The sequence below is a fragment of the Ascidiella aspersa genome, chromosome 3 (genome assembly GCF_963924565.1).
Source record: "Ascidiella aspersa chromosome 3, kaAscAspe10.2, whole genome shotgun sequence".
Classification (NCBI taxonomy): Eukaryota; Metazoa; Chordata; class Ascidiacea; order Phlebobranchia; family Ascidiidae; genus Ascidiella; species Ascidiella aspersa.
Window position 1 is genome coordinate 7,719,896 of NC_139449.1, and position 21,199 is coordinate 7,741,094.

Sequence of the window (21,199 nt, forward strand, 5' to 3'; positions counted from 1 at the left end):
CAATGTATCAACATTAGACCTGTTTGTCGGCATTAAAGTTAGTAATTTGCCGAAAAAATGAACAAAAAATGTTCACAGTAGAATTTGTAAATCTACACATAGGTAAGTGTTTTTAACATCCAATAAACAGACCTATAAAAAATTGTTTGTTGTTTAAAAGAAATATATTAATATGTTAGTTATAAATCTTACGGCGAAATTGTTTCACAACGCGTGGGATTTATTTGTCATGCTCGGTTGCAACGCAAAGAGCTATTTATGTTTTACAACGTTTTGCCCGTCGCGCAATAATTGTGCAACTCTTTGGTATATAACTTGATTAAGCATGGAGCCCGATGGTAGGGTTGTGGAACATGGAAGAGACCCACCTGGACAACGTAGTGTATATATTAACCCAGAGGGTTAAATTTTAACTTCGAAATAAACTAAAATTTTAAACACAATTTTATTTCTAATTATTTTATCAACAAATATGAGTGTTTAAAATTTCTTTCTATATTGTTTGTTTTCGTGGACACGACTAGAGAAGTTTACCGCTTAACAACATAGGTTCCCAGTCGAGTCCAGTAAACCCTTGTGTTCCTGAACTGCATGGATTTTACTACACTGGATTCAAGGACAAGGTAAAGTGCTTCAGGTAAATATATAATTCTTTTTTTTTTAAGTTAAAATTTTGCTGAAAGAACAATTTTAAATTGATACAATGCCTGGCAGCAACAGTTTGTTTATTCACAGGACCCTTTATTTCTCATTTAAGATAAAATTAAAAAAATTGGTTTTACATTATTTTTGCATTTATTTTTAAAGGTTTAATCGGCAGCAGAATAACAAAATCTATATACCTTGTTTTTATTTAACAAATCACGAAACAATTTTTTGTTTTCAGTTGTGGTAGATCAGTTGACAACTGGACTGCTTCAGACGATCCTTCATTGGTTGAATGGCACGCACGTGACTGTCCCCTAGCAACGGGATGTGACGTAGACAACGTACCCTTGAGTAATTATGACGTCATTATCGAAAATATGGCTCAAATATTTGCAACCTGAGACATAATAAAATCGAAGTTTCGCAAAATTGTGTAACGCTTAAATTGTGTCAACTTAAAACTGTAATTGTTGTCGCAACAATTGTTGCCCTGTTGCGCGGCAATTGATGACGTCATTAATCATGTATTATTGCGTTTGTAGGTCGAAATAAGAGCATAACATTCCGACAAAGAATCCCAGCAAGAGTTACCCCATCACCAACAATATCGCCACCAGAACATTCTTCATCCCCAAACAGCGCCCCACAAGTTCCGGGAAATCCCGGGATACGTTTCCGTGCCTGGAACCGGTGAATCCCCACATGCGAAACAAAGAAAGACGTTCCAAGAAAACATTGCCAACTAGCCGGCTCACAGAATACAAGCAACACCTCGACAAATGGCACAAGCTGGTCTTTACTACTTTGGTGAGTGCCTTAATTTTTTCGAATTGAAGTTTAAGCTTCTTTTGTTAGACGCCTATATAAAAAAAGGCATAAATTAGTTATCGATCCCCTAAAATGCAAGTTTAGCTAGGTTTTCCATGTATTTTAATACGAGAAGAGTCTTGTTTAAATATACATTTTATCAATGTTCTGCAAAAAGATTGGTGAAAGCATGCTTACAATTTTTAGGCTGTTTAGTAGCTCTAATTTACTGTAGTTGCTTTTTCGTGTAAGCACCAATAAAAGGTTAGTTGATTTATGTTTATATAGGCGAACGAGATAGAGTCAAGTGCTGGTACTGCAATGGAGGACTTCAAAACTGGGACATTTAAGACGACCCGTGGTTCGAACACGCAAAGTGATTTCCTCAGTAAGTTATAAAAATAATCTCAACTTTTACCCACTTTGAATTTTTAAAGAGCGATAGATGAACTGATAAATCAAGTCTTGGAAAGAAAACTTGTATAGTTAAGAAATAAACTGTTAGCGCACTAGTAAGTTTACGGTTTGCTTAAAAAGTTATTTAAAAAAAAATCTTTTAAGGAACTGAACTTTTTCCTTTGCCAGAACACAAATTCGGCTTTTTTTGTGTTTTTTTAAGATCAAATATAGTGCTAATAAAACGTTTTGTCGCGCAGATGTGAGTTTCTCCTGCAGAAGAAAGGTCCTTCTTACATCCACAACGTTGTGTCGCAGTATCCCGACCTTATTCGACCCCAGCCTATGAATCCTTCCAGGACACTTAACCAAGTCGTTTCAGGATCACAGTAAGTTGAAGTTTGATTAAAATTCTAACAGTATGAGAAAAAATATGTCCAAAATAAGAATTCTTAAAGATATTGGTTAATATATTTTTAACTTGTGAAAATTCGATGGAAAATTATTCTAATTACGAAAAAATAACAATTTTTGTGGAATTCAGTAGACTTTTTTTATTTAATATTATGAATTTTATAAAAATAATAAAGATTAATAGCATCGCCAAGTCCAAATAAAAAATAAAACACAATGATAAACTCTATTAACTTACGTTGAAATTTTATTTCTTTAATTCCCAAACCTCGCACAAAACTATATATATATATATTCATATTAAAACTTAATTTATATTAACTTTTTTATCTTAGAGAAAATCTTCTTTCCCAACAACGCTCCTCTTATCCGGAGATTGTTGATCCCAGGGAGCGAATGAGAGAAAGAGAAGGAAGAGTCGATCAAGAGATGACGTCATCCGTTCTGGTTGAGCAAGCACGCCAGATGGGCTTTAGTCAGGAGGAAATACGATTTGCAATGCTGAGGTATTAAAACTCTCTTTCTTTCATGTTTTCGTTGAGTAAGACTTTCTTAAATTTTACTGAAAGTATAACTAATAGTGTACAACGTTCCAACTATTAAATGATCTACTCGTTTTGGAAGTTTGAAATTTGTTTAAAATGAGATAAATGTTTTTTAAAATAGATTAATACTCTTTTATAGCTGACCATTTGTAGGGTGTTTTGCGCTTTTGGTTTAAAAAAAAAAAAAAATGTGTTTTTCTTCAAAAAAGTCTTTCAAATTTTCAATTTCATTTTAATTTTTCAGGCGATTGGAAGAAACAGATCTTTCTCAAGTCTGGTGGAATTTCTTCTTTCGATCCAGGAATTGATTCCAACATCCAGTGAGGGACCCGAAGCATCATCTTCCACCAACCAAGATCACGAGAGTAACCTATCAATCAATTCCCCACCTGTCAACAATCAGCTTGAGGAGCTACCTCATCTCCAGCAGTCTCGTGTTTGCAAAGTCTGTCTTCAATCCCAGGCCTCTGATGTTTTACTTCCCTGTGGTCATCTGTCCAGTTGTCCAAGTTGCGCAGAAAACCTGCGCAGTTGCCCGGTTTGCAAGTCGCACATCAGGGAAAAAGTTAACTCGTTTATTGTGTAAATGTACGCCATAAAACCAATGATACTATATAACCATGATCGGACACTTATCGGTTGACCAATCAGATCATTCTGCAGCTTCACGCTCCACATAGATTTGGTTAAGGTTGAATGATTTCTATTGGTTGTTATGGACAAAAGATGTGGCAGAGTTGCCGGATTTGTCTAATTTTAGTCATTTTGGTTAATTTCCGAGGTTTTATTGATGTTGTGGGCTAATTTTTTTAACCAATTGTTGTGCGTTGCTTTAATAACTGTTTCAACGTTGTGGTAGGATTCTAGGCCGGTGCCAATTTTTTTAACCCTTTGCACCTTTGGCTAATTGTTGCCTCAAATATTTGATATTTATCCATACTTGCTGGAAATAATGGTCTAAGCAAGATCAAAAGCCATTCTTGTCCGTAACTGATTTTGTTTAAACAAGCATTAAGACAAAGAATCTTTGTCCTTTCGAACAGATAGCATTTGGAAAATAAAACCTAACTGTTATGAGTTGAACTTTTCATTATTCTTTTTATAGCTCAGCAAAGATTAAATGTACTTTACAAACCGACGGGATGAAAATCAGATCAAAAATGCCAATGATTTTACAAAGGTATTTAAAAAACCTTCGGCGCGGCACTGTCATGGTTTCATAGCAGACCCCGGTTGCGGAGCCCTGGTCTAGGCTACTACCATGCATCAACCAATCAGAATACAAGTTGTGTAATCTTTATCAAAACATAGTTTGTGCAGTGTTTTTCAAACTTTTTTGCATAATGGCGCTTCTGTAGACCGACAAAATCCTGGTGGTGCAACTAGTGACCGAAGCGATTTCCTAATTTTTATTTTACCATTTTTTCTTTTTAAAATACATGCAAGTTTGTATGTTATAAGTTATATAGTTGCTTTATATTTAAACAACCGTTGGGTAAATGGCTAAGTCAAAGGATAAAATAAAAACTGTTAAAAAAAACATATGTTTTATACAGGACTATTGTATCCACCTGCCCGCGGCGCACCTGGCAACGGTACATGCCGTATCAGTGCGCCGCTGGTTAAGAAGCGATGAGTTTGTGTATAAAGTAGCTCTGAAGCTTGATATTATTCTAATTAAAAGACATGATGATCTTATTAATACATTAATACCTTTATAAAAATAGTTTAAAATATAGGCGATGTTTTTACTGCGACATTACATTTAACCAGTATTCAGGATAAGATTAAATTTAACGAAAGCCCCTTATATTGGCTTGCTGCCCCCCAAAGTCATAAAAATACTCACAATGCCCCACCCTGTAACTCTTTACATCACATCTTTCAATCTGATTGCATGAAGCCTACCAACAAAATTTCTAATGATTTTCTTAGATTTTCGACAGCTTATAGTTGAGTATGGTACAATTTCAAACCATTGCTGCATACCAGGATGTGAAAGTAAACGGCCAGACCCACTATACTCGGTGCCTGCTAAAAGGTTTTGTTCAGTAGAGAGAAGAGAATGGGCTGAACAACTGGAATGCATTATACTCTCCCTGAGAGCTGATATTGGCATTAAACAGCTCTATAAAAAAGATTCCGTTAAGATATGCGGAAAACATTTTTCAGATAGGATTTTGTTCAAAGTAAGTGTATTATTTTCCAAAAGTTGTAAATATTGTAAGTTTAAAAGAAATGCTGTAGTATTTATAAAATACAATATTAAACTAAATTTAGTAAAACCAACATACTAGTACGAGCGAAATGTCAGCTAATAATATTATCGGAAAATGATATATCAGTCTATCTTTGAATATTAGTTTACTTGTTTGCATCATCACTTTTTAAAATTTGTACACATGTTGTAATGCTTTTGTATTTGTACATTAGTTGTAGATCATTGTTTTTATGTTTTATACATTTCAGCAAAAAAACGAAAGTTTCTTTAAACTGGGGCAATGCCAACTAAGAATATTCCAAGTAAATATATTGTAAAGCTATCAGAGCGAAAAGCACCTAAAGATCGAGATATACCAGAAAGATTTCGCTTTAAGTCACTACAATCATTTTCCAATGCAGCTAAAGTGTTTGTTAAAAAATGTAACAATTGGAAAATCAAGTCACAGTCAGAAACACAGTTATACTTAGTAAAGGATTCCAAATATGATCAAGAAGAATTTTCTATTTTTGTTAATGAAGGATTAAGTGTTGAGATTCATCATTTTGGATGGCCAGGTGTTCAACAAATTGCCAACCTAGCTACAGAAAAATGAAGTTTTAATGAGTTAATTTGCCATATCGAGGAACTTGAGTTATGTAGAGGAATTCAGCAGCAGTTTACAAGAACGGACACCAGAATGGCCCAGCATATATTAACCATAGGAAGTAAACCTTTTGAGAAACAGGAGTACCCAAAAGTAGTTGAGTATGCCACAAGGTAAAAACAAGTGTAACTTGACTAGCAAATTGACCCTTATAGTTATGAAGAGAAAACAATTTAGTTAGTTATCCTTACAAGATTTAGATCATTTTTAATGGCATAATTATTGCTATTTGTGATATGTTAGCCAGAGCAATATATTTTGTGATACAATATATTTATTGTGAAATTTGTTTGTAAAATGCATAAATCTAAAGTCACAATTTGTTTCTCATCCAGGTCTGTAGATTGTACTATTTTTTGGACATCTTCAAATCAATGTGAAAAATGCCAAATTTTATCCACCAATATTTTGAAAAGAGAGGTAGAACGAGAGCGCTATCACAACAGTGTTTCATCAAAACCATTGCAGAAAATTTGCCTGCATCGATCATTGGATGAAAGAATTAAGCAAACAATAATAAAAAAAGATGAAAGGTAGTTTTCTCCAGTTACACTTATACATTAAAAGCTCATGAATTTGTGTAGTTAAATATATATATTTATTAGAATTCTTATGCTGAAATGTCAAGTTGATGATCTTTTAAAAAATCATGACAGCATAATGGTTTTAGCAGAAGATGAAGGAAAGGACATTGAAAGCTGTTTTCATGAAGGTTTATTGCTTTAGTAAAATTCCTGTACAACTATATTTATTCATAAAATGTTTCAGTGGTTCATACTGATATTATTACGTACCACTTAAATGTTTGACAAATGCCGATATTAATACTTTGCATCGAATATCTGATCTAATCGAATATTGTTGGATAAGCGTAGTTTGTATAATAGGCACACTGATTACTATATAAACTGTTGCTGTCAGGTATAATAAAAAAAACATTCTTTTAGCAGTTATATATAGTACTGTATAGCTTTGTATTTTTAAGCACAACAAAATGGAGACATAGACAAGTTCCTTGAGATGTTTTGGTCTCAACAGTTAGAGTTGAATAAAAGAGAAAGAAAGGGCCACCGCTTCCATTCTGATTTAATCAAGTTAGTATTCAAATAACTTTTCTTTATACATCTAATATAGGCTTATAATTCCCAATTTTGAATAAAATTATATTGTATCAGATACTGTTTACAACTCTATGCAAATGGCTCCAAAGCATACAAGATGTTGCAGGAAACTAGCTTATTGTTGCTTCCTTCACAACGTACTCTTAGGCGCTACAGGTATTTTTATACACCATAGCTTACAAAAGAATTGTTGCGATACATAAAATAATGCATGCGATACATAAAATAATGCACCTAACATCGGTTTTGATGAAATTCTTTTAAAATCTATATATAAAGAGGGGTGTATTGATTGCCATAGTCACCAAGTTATGATCGTTTTAGATGAAATGAAAGTTAGAGGTATATATATATTGTTTTATTGTTTATTGCCTGTGTCAAATATACTTAATTGTAATTTTTTTGTTTTAGAGGAACTTGTGTTTCAGTCTTCAACCAACAAGTTTATTGGGTTTGTTGATTTGGCAGAGAACAGGATAACCTCACAGGGTGATAAACAAACATTGGCTACTAATGCTTTAGGAATCTATGTTAAAGGTATCACCACAATTTTTTCCCCTGTTTATGATTATATTGAAGCAGGCCTACTGTTATAAACCTATAAATATTCGATTAACTGGTTTGCATTCTCCTAATTAAATTTTGTTTTGTAGGCGTCACAAACTCATCAATTTCTTTTATGATGGGACATTTTGCAACAACTGTTACTTGTGGAAGTGACCTGGTCTCAATTATAATGAAGGCCATTAGTCGTTTATATTTTCTTTCCAATCTGTGGTGCATCGCGCTGATAGGTATATAGAGTTGTATTCAATTACAGAAAAAAAGAAGTGAAGTAACTTATAAGTGTAGGTTGCGAATATTTTAGTGGACCCTTAATGAACTAATGTATAAAAAAAATCAATATTTGTTTTTCTAAATTATATAATTATGACAAGATTAAACAGTTTGATTATACTTGAAAAAAGGGGATGGATGTTCAAGCAATCGCCAAATGTTCCAAATACTAAGTGGAACGAACAAAGAAAATATATCCAACCAAGCTCCACACCCACTTGATCCCACAAAGTAATAATAAACTGTAAAATGCATAAACAAAAAAACAATAATAAATTCTAAATAAGAAATTTTGTTACATGCTTTCAAAAACATTTTTTTATTGTCACCATTCAAATAATTTTATTTGTTTAGGGAACTTGACTTTATCAGTGATCCTTCCCATTTGATAAAAACGACCCGCAACAACCTTATTAGCAGCAAACCTTGCGGAACAAAGTATTTGTGGAACGGTGAGGACATGACATGGAGTGTAATATCCGATCTTTATCATGACGCAAGCTCAACAGGACCTGAATCACTAGCAAAATTAAACAAGTTAACGATAAGACACATTTATCCTAATACTTTTGACAAAATGAAAGTCAAGTTTGCCTCGCAAATTTTATCAAATTCTGTTTCTGATGCTGTCAAAATTAAGGGTTTTCCCATATTTGCCAGGTTTTTGAAAATTATGAACGACTTTTTTGACATTTGTAATTCGTCACGAGGACAGCATAATCCATTAAAAGAACCCTTTTACCAATCTGATGACGCAAGGCTTATTTGGCTGGAAGGTCCCTTCGTTAACTTTTTTAATAAATGGCAAGAAAATGTCGAGGTTCGGCGCAAAAAAATGGGGAGGCGTTTACTTCAGCGGACAAGCAAAAGATGCTGCTTTCAAAGGCCACTCACCAGGGCATAATTTTAACGGCTCGTTCTCTGGTAGCGGTCACAAGATCGCTATTGGCAGCTGGCGCCGATTACGTAATTTTAAAACGACTGTCCCAAGATGTACTTGAGGCATTTTTTGGCCAGGTTCGTGAATCAGGAGGGTACAGTAGGAATCCTAACATAAGTGAATTTGGCCAAAGAATGCACACTATTAATTTTAATCGATCTCTGAAGCGTAGTTTTAATGGCAGTGTCATTTGTGAGTAACTTTAATTGTTTTAATCTGCGTTTACTTGTCGTAGAGTCTTTATGGTTTATAAATATGTAATACACGTTTTGTAATTATTGCTGTTTAAGTTGTATTTTTGCTTTACTAGAATCGTTCTATTCTGTTACTCGGGTTTGTTTTTAAATGTTTGCACCTGTAGCCTTTATTTATTTTTATATTGCTTTCTTGATATTTTAAACGCACGTTGGACGGTTGTGCAAAATAAACCACTCTGTACCAGTAAATTTTTTTATTAATAAGTTCATTCATGTGACGATTGAAGGTTTCTGCGGAAGGAGGCTCTTTGTCCCTTGCCGTTGCCAGGAGACGCTAGGTAGCTTACTATTGAACATTCCGTTATATAAAAGATACGCTGGGCAATATCGTTAATCCCCCAACAATTTCTTGTTAAACTTGCATTCTCTCCTCGCAGCTTCGAATAAATCGGATCGTCGGTACGGTAATAAAGGCTTCTAATCACAATGTAGAAACAAACTTCTTTTTCGATGTCATTAAGAAAGGGTGTCGTTGCACTTTCGCCGGTTTTGGGTATTTGCTTTTTTTTGGCTACAGGTTTTGGAAGCAACTCGATCAAAACAGCTCGAGTTGATTTCTCTAAAACCTTTCGATGGAGCAGAAACAAAATTTGCCGAGAATTACGGTATATGTTTAGTCGATTGAAAGACGTTTTCAACACATTCACGTAAATCATCCGTTAGTGGAGTGTGTAGCAGTGAGGCACCTGTATAGCTACTTGCTGATTTCGAGGCTTCCTCCCAGTAGTACTGTAGTTATTTTGTGCTAAGAGAAGTTTCATAAACCGCTGAAACTGCCTCAACCGGGGCTGCGTTTTACGTGGTCTTACCCGAGTCCGACTCCGCAGCCCTGGCCTCAACAGCACCATGTTTTTTTCATTCATGGATTGCAAGGCCACGAAAATTACGAAAGGATTTCGAGCACAAACTACATGGTTTCCTTTACGGACTCTTCTATTGTTTCTATTTCTATCATTACTTCATCTATTGCTTGATAGATATATTTTAGATCTACGTCCGCTCCAAAATAAGTATCATCTACTGCCATATTATTTATGCCTTATTAAATACCTTACCGTTTATTCCTATACTTTTAAAAAAAAATAATTTTGTAAAAAAACTTTTTAATAATTTTGTGTAAATGTTATTTTATACTTCCAAATTTTCAAATTAAATTATTAGCCATGTTCCCACCTGAACTACAGTCAACAAAGGCCATTGTCGTTTTGTTGTTGATTCTTTTCAAACTTAAGTGAAGCGTGAAACGGCAGAAACAAAAAAACGAGAGAGTTGTCAAAAACAATGGAAGAGATAGGGAGAAAAAGAAAAAGGCATGACAGTGTCCGATCATGGTTATATAGTCTCATTGATAAAACTGTACCATTTTGAAATTTACAAAATATGTTTTTAAAAAAAACAAATTTTCTTACCTAATTGGAACCTGATTTAGCAAGCTAATATGACTATTTTTTTTTAAATACTTTGTTTTTGTTTTTGATAAACGTTTTTATGAAAACACTTTATTACAAAAAGACGACAAACCTGTAGGACCAAAATCGTAATGTTTATTTGATTCTTGTTGAAATAACGTTTCTATTATTATTTTTTATAAAACGGTTCTATTGTGTAAATTTCAAATGTATTCGTCTTCTACTTTATGGTGCTACCATATTTTTAAAATTTTTATTTCACTTTTATATTTAAAATCGAACTAAAAACACAAAATGCAATTTTTAAAACCTCAGTGTGTTAGCAAACATTCATGACCTGCAATATTTCTAAATAGTGGACATGCATTTTAAATAATATTTTTTGTCACTGTTCATGATTTTCTTTGTCAAATGGTAATTAGCTTTCATCGCTTTTTATTGCTGCCAAATATTAAAAATCTAAAACATTGCAAATTTTCGAATTATTTAAAATCAATATTTAAACTTACAATTACGCTTTTGCTAATACTTTTCGTTACTTCTATTTAATCGTGGCACTTATAGTTGTTTGTATAAACACGCGTTTTATGTGCAACAATATGCTTTCCTTGGCGCTTGAAGCACTTTGGCTATTTAGCTTTATTTATTCACTCACTGCGCTTTGAATGTTAATTTTGTATTTAGTAGTTTTTGTATTCTAAGATGCCCACTGAACGCATGTACAATGGCTTTTATTGTTTTTTCAGCTTGTCCTTGATCAAAGTCCTTATTTTTATGCTCCCTCTTTATTGCCATAATTGCATATATATTTATATTCACAATGCACCATAAATATACGTGAACAATAAAATTATGCTTTTATTTTGATTTAGTTGGTACTTATTTTTTCGTTCACGATTGTTTGTAGATACTTTAGGTAAAATCCAACCAAGTACTCAATAAATCGGTATGAATAAATCCTTAGAAAGGTAGTGTTATTGTTGGTCAGTAAGCATTATATTTTAAAGGTTTTGAACGATTTGTTTCAACATTTGAATTATGTAAACGCGTAGCAAATATAACATGTTTAACAACCACATTTCATTTTGTCTCTGTTATGAGTGCCAATAGTTCAGCCTGCGACACTTATGTTATAAAAAAAAAACGGTGAACATTTTTTGTAAATATTATGAAATGACATACTGAGATAGTAAAAGTCTATACTTTAGTGTAGTTAATAGGTTAATATATTAATATCACCAGTTTTTGATGGATATATTTGCCTGCATGTCTTTTTGTAATGTAAGTATTTTTTTTAATTACAAAAATGTTCCGCGGGACCTTTGAATTTTTTCTTTAAACACTGGCGTGCCGCTGTAAACAATTAAGATTGCTGTTTCCTTCTTGCTTGCTTACAGAAGAACCTTCCTAAACGTGACGCGAGCTTTCATTGACACGAACTATAAGGTTATTTCCCGTACGGTAAACCCCGACTAGACTAGACTAGACATCAGTTTACATTTAGCCTTTCCACATGGCCAACTTGAAAGGTGGCTTTTTCAAATGTGGCCGGCTAAAAAAGGTGGCTTTTTTGACCACTTTTAACGGTCAATTTACATGGCCGCTTAGATAAAGTGAACGCTGTTCGCGCCCGAGTTTGTTCATATTCGTGCTGTTGCCTTTTTGAGTATACAAGCGACAAAAAAAGTTATTGCCAAGATGGTGTTTGCAGATATACGTAGAATAGCAGCTAAAATACCTAAGTTTATTTGGAAACTGAAACTAAGAAAGAGACGGCGGTTGCTAACTACAAATTGTTATATAACAATATATCCCTTTTTTCCTGTTGGAGATGATTTTGCCAAAGCGGATTGCTGTCGAAGTTTCAAATGCACCAAGGATTTGCGCAATTTGTTATATTTTGCATGATATTTATGATCATGAACGAACTCCATACCCTCCAGATTTTATAGAGATATATCTAAGCATACCTGAGAGGCTCAACAGAGAACAGTTTGGTGAGAAACATCATCTGTCAATATCTTTCTGACAGTTATGCAATAATAACAAGTAATCAATTTTGATATTTGTAAATGTTTTTATTCAAAATAAAAAATCAAGAGTGCGTAGAAAATGTAAATAACAAAAATGATATAGCAAGATAATAAATTAAAAAAAAACGTTATCAGTGCATTTGAAACAAGAATTGAAAAACGAACAAGAAAAAACATTTCTTTAATATCTTGACATACAGTGGTTTTAACAAACATTTAAAAAAAGGTATTAACAAATTCAGTTAAAGCTACCCAATTATGGGAAGTTATTTACTTTGAAGGAGGACATCAAAAATGTTTTTGTTTTCCCCAGAAATTGCATTGATCATCTTTCCATTTTCTTGTGAAATCTTTGCTTTATCCCTTGCACCCTCATCAGCAATTAATTTTATCATTTCTTCCAAAGACTTTTCTGATTCATTTTCTATACAATATAAAAACAATGATTTAAAGTTCAATAATAAGTAAATTTGTCGTTTCGGACAAAACTAAAAGTTTCACTAAATAAACAAAATAAAACTCAAATTTTACCTGTTAGCCCAACTGACTCAGCGACTGCTGTGGTGTGCTGGCTTCATCAGTTGTCAACATCTTGAGGGGAGAATTGATGTTCCTGAATTTGAATTGGTATCAATTCAACACCCTCACTGTCGGATGCCTAAAAATAGCAAGATACTGCTAAACTTATTACATTATAGAACATAATTAAATAACCAAAAAGTTATCAATAAACACCAGGATGAAAATAATTTAGCAATATATTACCTGATAATTAAAATTGTGATAAAACATACCATACTGCTAGGACAGGATGCTATTATTCTGTTTATTTGTTGGAAATATGGCCGAGATATTGCTTTGGTTATTCGCAACCTGTTTGATAACCTGTCATTAGAAATAGGCAAAGAGATTATAACCATGAGGACAAACTGTGACGTAGCCCATTGTTCTACTTTCGACAGCGTTCCGCTCTAGTGCATAATAGTAAAACGTAAACAACTGGGCTTGACTTGTATGTTGGTGAGCTAAAATTTTGGAGCAACCGGATTATATATATTAAGGTTCGACATTTCTGACAGGTTAAAAGTTATGTTTGAATTAGGTGTCAAACTTTCATTGCCGAGTTTCGTGTAAACACACTTAAAAATGCCTGTAGGGCAAACAATATCAGTTTACCATAAGTAACACACTCGTTGGCGCGCTAACGTCGTCCAGTTAATGACTGCGGAAGCGTACAACGCGTTGCTGTAGAGTAGACCAGTGGTTCGAAAACCGGGGTGCCGGAGAGGAATTCACATTTTTTATTATTGCTAGTAAGCCTTTTGGTACAACTTTTTGTGTTTGCTTATATAGTACAATAAACAAAATATTACAATATTGTTTAAAGTTATTTTTATTGCCCCAGTTTCGTTTATTTTAGCATTACAGTAAAAACTTAAAGAAAATTAGAGTAGGGATCTTGTAATATATTCAATTATTCTTTATTTTTGGTGTTAAGGAATATTAACATTACACATTTTGGTACTGCATAGGGTTCGGTGAACACAAACTTAGTGTGTAATATTGTTCATTTGAAAAAGGAAAGCACCAGATTATGCAGCTTTGTAATCTGTTGAAATTAAATGTAATAATAACCTTTATTCTTTTACTACCAGTTATCCAATCAAGTTTAAACTGAATAAAGATATATATATTTAAGCTGTTTACAAGATGTCACCTACTTCTATACATGGGCTTTGATATTCATTCAACTACATCCTCCAGCAGTTAAGCTCCAAACTTTTGTTATCAGCTATTAGGGAGAAAAGAAATGAGAAGCACTCAAGGTAAAAAATACTTTTCGCAAACTTACATTGAAAATGACAAAAAATATCTATTTCAAACAGGGCTGTGGAGTCGGTTAAAAATAACCCGAGTCCGACTCCAGTTAAATGTGGCATTTCATTGAGTCCCGAGTCTGGCCCTGACTAAACAGCCTGTTTAACAATGGATATTCAGCTATACACTTATAGGGGTGTCATATAATTCATTCACTTATAATACATGGTTAAAAAATATTCCACCACATGCTATATTCCATCTTTATAATTTTCAAATGGCGATCATATCAGTTTACTGCGCATGTCAGACTTGGGAGTCGGGTAGTTTTACATGGTCTTACTGGAGTCCCGAGCCTGACTCCAGCAAAACAAACCGACTCACCAGTCCTGATTTTAAACCTGTACAATATGCTACCTAGTTCTGTGTGTTTTTTTTATTTACTCTAAATTAAGCCACTATACTTTTACAGTCTATAATTTATTTCCTGAAATTTATTCAGAATAAGTAATAACTCAACAACTCTTTTGACGACAAAGTAAAAATTTATAAATATTTTATTCATATAAAACAAAACGTTTACTATGTAATACACACTTGAAAATATAAATATAATAAATCAGTGCAAAGAGAGATAATTTAATAAAATTATAAAAAACATTTGTAATATATTGATCGATAAATTGTGTTCTTACAGACGCTGTTGACCAGGTACTACACAAAAGAGTACAATACTGAAATGGCCTCTGGAATCTGGTGTCAATAAAGAACTTAATTCATTCCATAAATTGATTGATTCCTGCCATGTTTAACCAAATAAATTTTAAATAAACATTATTTTGTTTTGCTTGTCTGAGTTTGCATATTAGGTATACCAAGAAGTAGGAAAATAATGACACTTTTAACAAGAATTGATTACTTAAGACAGGGTGGTCCAAAACCCAGGCCCGACATCATTGTTTGTGGCCCGCGAAGCACTGTTGAATTATTGTAATGCGTCCAGGGTTTATTTTAAAGAAATATAAGTGACCAACAATCAGTGAGCATACTGCAATGGTTTGGTTAGGGTTACATTTTTCCGATTACACTATTAAATAAACCAGTTTACTATAACTTGGCAAAAAAAGACTAATTTTTTGTATGTGTCAGACAGGATTGAAAGTCGCATTGCGTCCTATATGGAACTTTCTAAAATGGCTGTTTTGCAATGCAAGTTATATTTGTGTTCACTTATAGATGCAGTCTTTTTCGAAATTAAGTGTTGTCAAATATGCAATTTTGCGTGTTTGGAGCGCATTCTGCCAGTCTGATTATTATCGCTCGATTTTATTTGTGCACAATTTGGTGATAGCAGAAAGTTTGTGCAGTTTATATATCTTTCGACAGTTACTTTTTGACAATGCTTTGTGCCGTCATCTGTAAACCCCTTCATGCTCCGACCTAACGAAAATCGTTTATCCGCTCCTGGCATGCATGTAGCCTGCTTTGTGCCCCGTAAAGAATATGTAAGAAATATTGTGCAACCTTGGACCACCCTGACTTAAGAAATCAAAATCAAAAGCCCAAAACAATTGCCAGTAGGAATTTGTGTAAAGCAGTGTCATATGTTATCCACAAGAGAATAAAGTTTCACATTAATTAATAGGCTTCTTGCAGCACAACAAATGGTGGAAAATTTGAAGGAATTTATTGTGTTTTACTCTTTAAATAATCTGCTCATTCTGTGACCAGAACTTTTTAAGTGGAGATTCCCATCAGTTTTCCAACCTGTATAATAGAAAAATAGTGTAACATACTAAAATAAAAAAGATTTTAAATAAATAAATACTTAAAATATGCCAGTAAGTCACAAACAAAACATTGGTAAAAGTACTCGTAAGTTTTGTATAACTAGACCAGGGCTTTCCAAACTGGGGGTTGCTCATGGAGTTAAATTTTATACAAAGTGCTAAATTTATAAAATTGTTATTTTTTTTGTTTGGTATGTTAATGGCAAATTATGTAATGCACATTACTTCAATAAATACACGCCAAAGCAGACATCGAGAAATGTTATGTTTTAAAATGTTAAACCTAGTGGGTCAAAAAGTTTAATACAATAAAAGCAGTCACAGACTGAAAAGTTTGGGTAGCCCTAAACTTTACCCATGGACAAATGGCAGTTTAAAGTTTTGTTTATAAGTAAAATAAATACTCTATAATGGTTTGCATTACACTATTATCTCATTGTCACAATTATCTTACCAGAGATTTGTTGTATCTTTGAGGAATAGACTGACTATTTTTTTATTTTCCCAGTGTACTGTTGATATGTCTTTAAGCAATGTCCAACATAATCCCAGAATGGCTGAATCACAGTTATAGACGAATATGTGTTCTTATTATAGTTTAACTAGTAAATACGAGCAAGTTCTATAAAAATAGTGGAGAAGTTTAACATTATAATAACATACTCCAATACTGAGCAATCAAATATAATATAATTTGCAAAATTATTAACTGAATTCAGTGACATTTGGTAACTACTGATTTCAAATGTAACTACCTTTTTTAAATGTAACTACGAATGCTAATTGCTTGCTTCACTCGTACAAACAGCACACAACCAATAATATTTGCTAGTTAAATATTACACACAGCAAACTGAGGTGCAAAAACTTTTTGTTTGAACGATGTTTTCAAAGAATTTGGTATTAATTTTCAGTTTATGGTATCAATTTCTATGTGTCTTAATTTGTAACACTGGAACAAGTATATAGAAGACTATTTAGAGCAGCAGTACAGCATAAATTTATTTTGCGCACTGAACACTGGCATACTAAAGAAAAATTACTGTATGGAAAGTATTCTTTAGGATAAGGATATATTTGCGTAAAGAACATTTCCTAAATGAGCAATGGCTGTTACCATTTACCAAGCACAGCAATTTTTTTTATTTAAATTAAATTGGTATACAACCAAATATTACTCCAACTTACTTTATGTAAGAAAAGCTGGAATTACCACCAAGGGGCAGACAAAATTTGCACTTAAAAATTGTTCGCAAGCTGCATAGCACTACTGCGCCCCACTGCTAAATTTGGGATCTTAAACAGTAGTATAGAAATAGATACATTTGTATTCCAATAGTAATGTAAGGCAGTGGTTCGCAAACTTTTTTTGCGACGCCCTCAAAAAAGAATTTTGATTTGCGGCACACTTATCAAATTTGGAATTCTACAAATTTCTACTAAAATTTGTACACTAAAGCCAATTCATTTATGGGTTTGGTTTACCAAAAGTTTCTTTTTCTGTAATTGGCTCTGTAGTGTACAGTGTACAATGCAAAATACCTATATCATTTACATTAAGAAGCTAACAATTAACACCGCCATACAGTTAAGTTTAATGAGTTCGGAACCTTGAGATTAACAACAAACTAAGTGATATTAATTTAATTTATACGCCAATTCCTCACATAAATCTTAACGTAGAAAGCAACGCAAAAAACGGTCAACAAATACCGCATACCGCAACGGGTTACGGTGCGGGTTTGAGTTTGGGTTGGTAGAGCATTATTATTAATAATAAAATAATGATGTGCGTTGCGTTATGCGGCATTTGTAGACCGTTTTTTGCGTTACTTTCTACGTACCAAATGGAAAGAGCCCCGAAATCAACGACATAGCTCAATCGCGTACATTTTAACAGTAACACGCCTTTCAAAAATGTACAGTAGGGTCCTAAGAAAGTGTCACGCAACTTGTGATAACCTTGCCTGTCCTACCAAGTCAATTTTGTAAACAGAAAAACGGTTTAAATGAGGACTAGGGGTCATTAAACAACAAATTACGCCAAAAGCGTACATTTTTATAACAGGCTGAAATGGGAAAGATGATGTTTTTCTTATTGTGAATCAGACCATGACGGCTGTCGAAAGTAGAATGCATTGCTTAAAGGCAAAAGAAAAAAGGCAAAAGTGAGAGTTTGTCCTCATGGTTATAATCTCTTTGGAAATAGGAAAACAAATTAAAAAATCTTCATGCACTTACTTTGAGGAGGAATATCCTGTGTAATTTATCTCTTTTGAAATTGTGTCTAACAAAAAATAGAATTTCCTTCTATTTTTCAAATTCCTTTTTCCAACAAATTATTCTATTGAATACAATTATGGGATTACAGGTTGCTTGTTCTGACCATTTTACCCTAGAATCCATGGCAAGCTAATAAAGAGAATTAAAGTTAAGAAATAAAACACTTTTGTTTTGTAACAAGATAATTAAAATACAGAACAGTTGCTAAAACACCCCTTTAACAATTAGGCGCTAGTCTAGAATCCTACCACAACGCACATTATTTGGGTTAGGGTGCGTGTTAGCGTTTTGGGTTAGGGTGGGTCAAGTATTATATTACCAAATAATGAATATAATAATACTTGACCCACCCACACCCGAACACTTGCCCTTACTTAAATTTTGTGCGTTGATTTGATAACTGTGGTAGGATTCTAGACCAGTGCCAAAAAATATTGTTTGAAAGTTGTTAACAAAATATAGCATCACACACGGAGTGATTTAGAAAATATACAATAGCCCCAAAAAACAGATAAGCATACTGCAATTTAACTCTAAAACGACTGCGGGTTCTTCAGCAAAATTATTTGACTTTTCAAACACGTTGTGGCAGCTGCAAATAGCTTTGTCGCGCAAAAAATGCTGATCTTTAAATCACAGCAACGTGTGTTGCAAAGTACAAAATCCAAAATAAGGTGCAACTAGCGCACAGTATTGTAAAAATGTTAATTATACAATCAGTTTTAATTACAATCCACCTTTTGATACTAAAATGTACCTTGCCTTTGTTATGAAACATATGACTGCGTAAAAATCGTCACTTAACAACACATAAACCGAAATTAGGTAGAAGGTGAATTGGGCAAACCGAAAACCTTACGATACGCACAGCAAGAAGCCACCTTTCGCAAAAGCCACAGTGGCCTGGACCTACTCTGGAGTAGGGCCGGAGAAAAGCCACCTTTTTGGCGGAAAGGTGGCTTTTTCGGAGGGAAAGGTGGCCAGGCCACCTTTAAAGCCACCTTTGAAGCGGCCATGTGGAAAGGCTAATTGTGCTTAAACCGCACTGACGCCAAGCGAGGAAGCACAACATGTTGTTCGTATGTTGGAGAAGGCTAATTGAGTTTGCTTAACGGATTGCGACATGTTTTGCCCGTAAAACGAATATGGATAGACGGAGTACGGTAAAATGTCAACTTGTAAACTTATGAAAAACAATTGCGTCAAAGTGCCTTTAATGCAAACACAACTAACATCATTAGAGAATTGTTCTTGCAATTAAACTGTTGTGTAAGGTTATCCTACAAGTTGTCTTTTAAGATATACATGTTACTAATTAATGCCAATATTATATTTGTTTAATGAAATTAGACAAAATAAAAAACATTCATTTACATAAATAAAGTAATAGGAAGACCGTTTTAAATAAATGGTAAATAGGAAAATACATTCACGTGAGACAATAGGAAATATATATACGTGCATTGCAACATGAAGTGATTTTCAGGCATAAATATATTGTATATTCGTTGTAACACCTACAGCACGGACTATATGCGTACGTAATTGTTATCAACACGCTTTAAGGGTATCACATGGATTTGGCCGAGGTACTGTAAACTGTTGTACGTTATTTTACGTGTGCTACCACAGCAAGGTTTCATTCTGGCGAGTAAGCTCATATTCCGTCGAGTTTAGGATATATTCCAATTTAGACAGTACTATGACCATTAGATATTAGCGTTGCACCGATTATTTTGTTGTTTACGGTTGGCATTGTTTATTTGATATATCGTTTGTACTCTTGTTGTTCTCACTGACTTTATATTGCTTTTCCACTTTTGCTTGAACCCGACTTTATTGTTAGGTTGCGTGTTCAAGTAGCTTAACCGCCGTAAAATATTGAACATGTCTGCGATTATTGAATAACAGCAGAACGGCAATCAACTTACAGGAATAGCGTAAGGTCGAGGGTCCAGCATAATAACCTCTATATATTACATTATGTTGTGTCAGTTGTGTTAGCTTTTGTCGGCCCTTTTTGCCTTAACAATAGCGTATTTTAGCAAAGACATGTTAACGGAAGAGAAATAACGTATTCTTGTTTCTTTATATTCTTTATGTTTTATGGCAAGTTCGGTTGTAAAACTTAGTTTAGAATAATAGCAACAAATAACAAAACGTCCCTTGCAATTTTCCTTGCCATATATTAAGAAATAAAAGCCTGTAGAGAGTTGTATGAAATACATAGGTCCTTGTTGAAACTCACAGCTACATAATTTTTTACTTATCATAAAAAAACTCCAATTAAGGAAAATCAAATAAACCAAATTTTAGTTTTGTAATCTTTATTAGGAAGCATGGGCGTTTTGTACACATTGTGCAAACCACTTTGCGCTACTGCAATTAAAATATCTGGCGATTTAACATATTGTATCATAATGAAATCATTTTTTTGTCGTTAGGTCAACATAAAAGATTATTTCCTAATATATATACATTAGTGCACAAGGTTATGTCATTAGCAGGAAAAATTCAACATTCTGCACCAGGACTTTAAACCAGGGGTCGGCAAATTTTTCTAGTCGCGTGTAAGGTCTCTGCGGGCCGCACAAAATGGTAACTAATAATTGTTATTAAAATGTTACAACAACTGTGAATCAGGCGGGCCTCAATTTTTTTTTCATCCATACCGCTAAAGAAAAGTGTAATAAAGCTACCTTGAGGAAACGCGACAACCTAAATAGATAGTATAGTTCAGTGTTTGTTAATAAGTCGAGGCACATGTGGCGAGGGAAGCGAGCGCGAATTTTCGGGGGTATACCGGCATTTATTTTAAATTTTCTGCTAGTTTTCATTACATTGCCGAAAAAAATCAAAAAATGGTAAAAAATATATGTCTAATATTTTTGAATACGTTTTTCGTTTGTCCGCGACTCACTTGGAAGCCTTTCCCTTTGCAACGGTAAACAAGCGCCGATCTAGTCAAAAGACAGCATCAAAACGTAAACAAACCGGACGTAGGAAGACCTATTCGCGCAAAGCGCGAAAATTC

At 33.7% G+C, this 21,199-nt stretch overlaps 1 long non-coding RNA gene and 1 pseudogene across 1 annotated transcript; one reads left to right on the forward strand and one right to left on the reverse strand.

The window, feature by feature from the left end:
• Positions 1 to 325: 325 nt before the first annotated feature.
• LOC146159011 (baculoviral IAP repeat-containing protein 7-like) lies at positions 326 to 3,396 on the forward strand (annotated as a pseudogene).
• Positions 3,397 to 12,461: 9,065 nt separating this feature from the next.
• LOC146159012 (uncharacterized) lies at positions 12,462 to 18,209 on the reverse strand. Its single transcript, XR_014494733.1, has 4 exons — positions 18,124 to 18,209; positions 13,040 to 13,147; positions 12,806 to 12,932; positions 12,462 to 12,698 (listed from the first exon to the last, which is right to left on the reverse strand). It is a non-coding gene; the product is annotated as an uncharacterized LOC146159012 (long non-coding RNA).
• Positions 18,210 to 21,199: the final 2,990 nt, after the last annotated feature.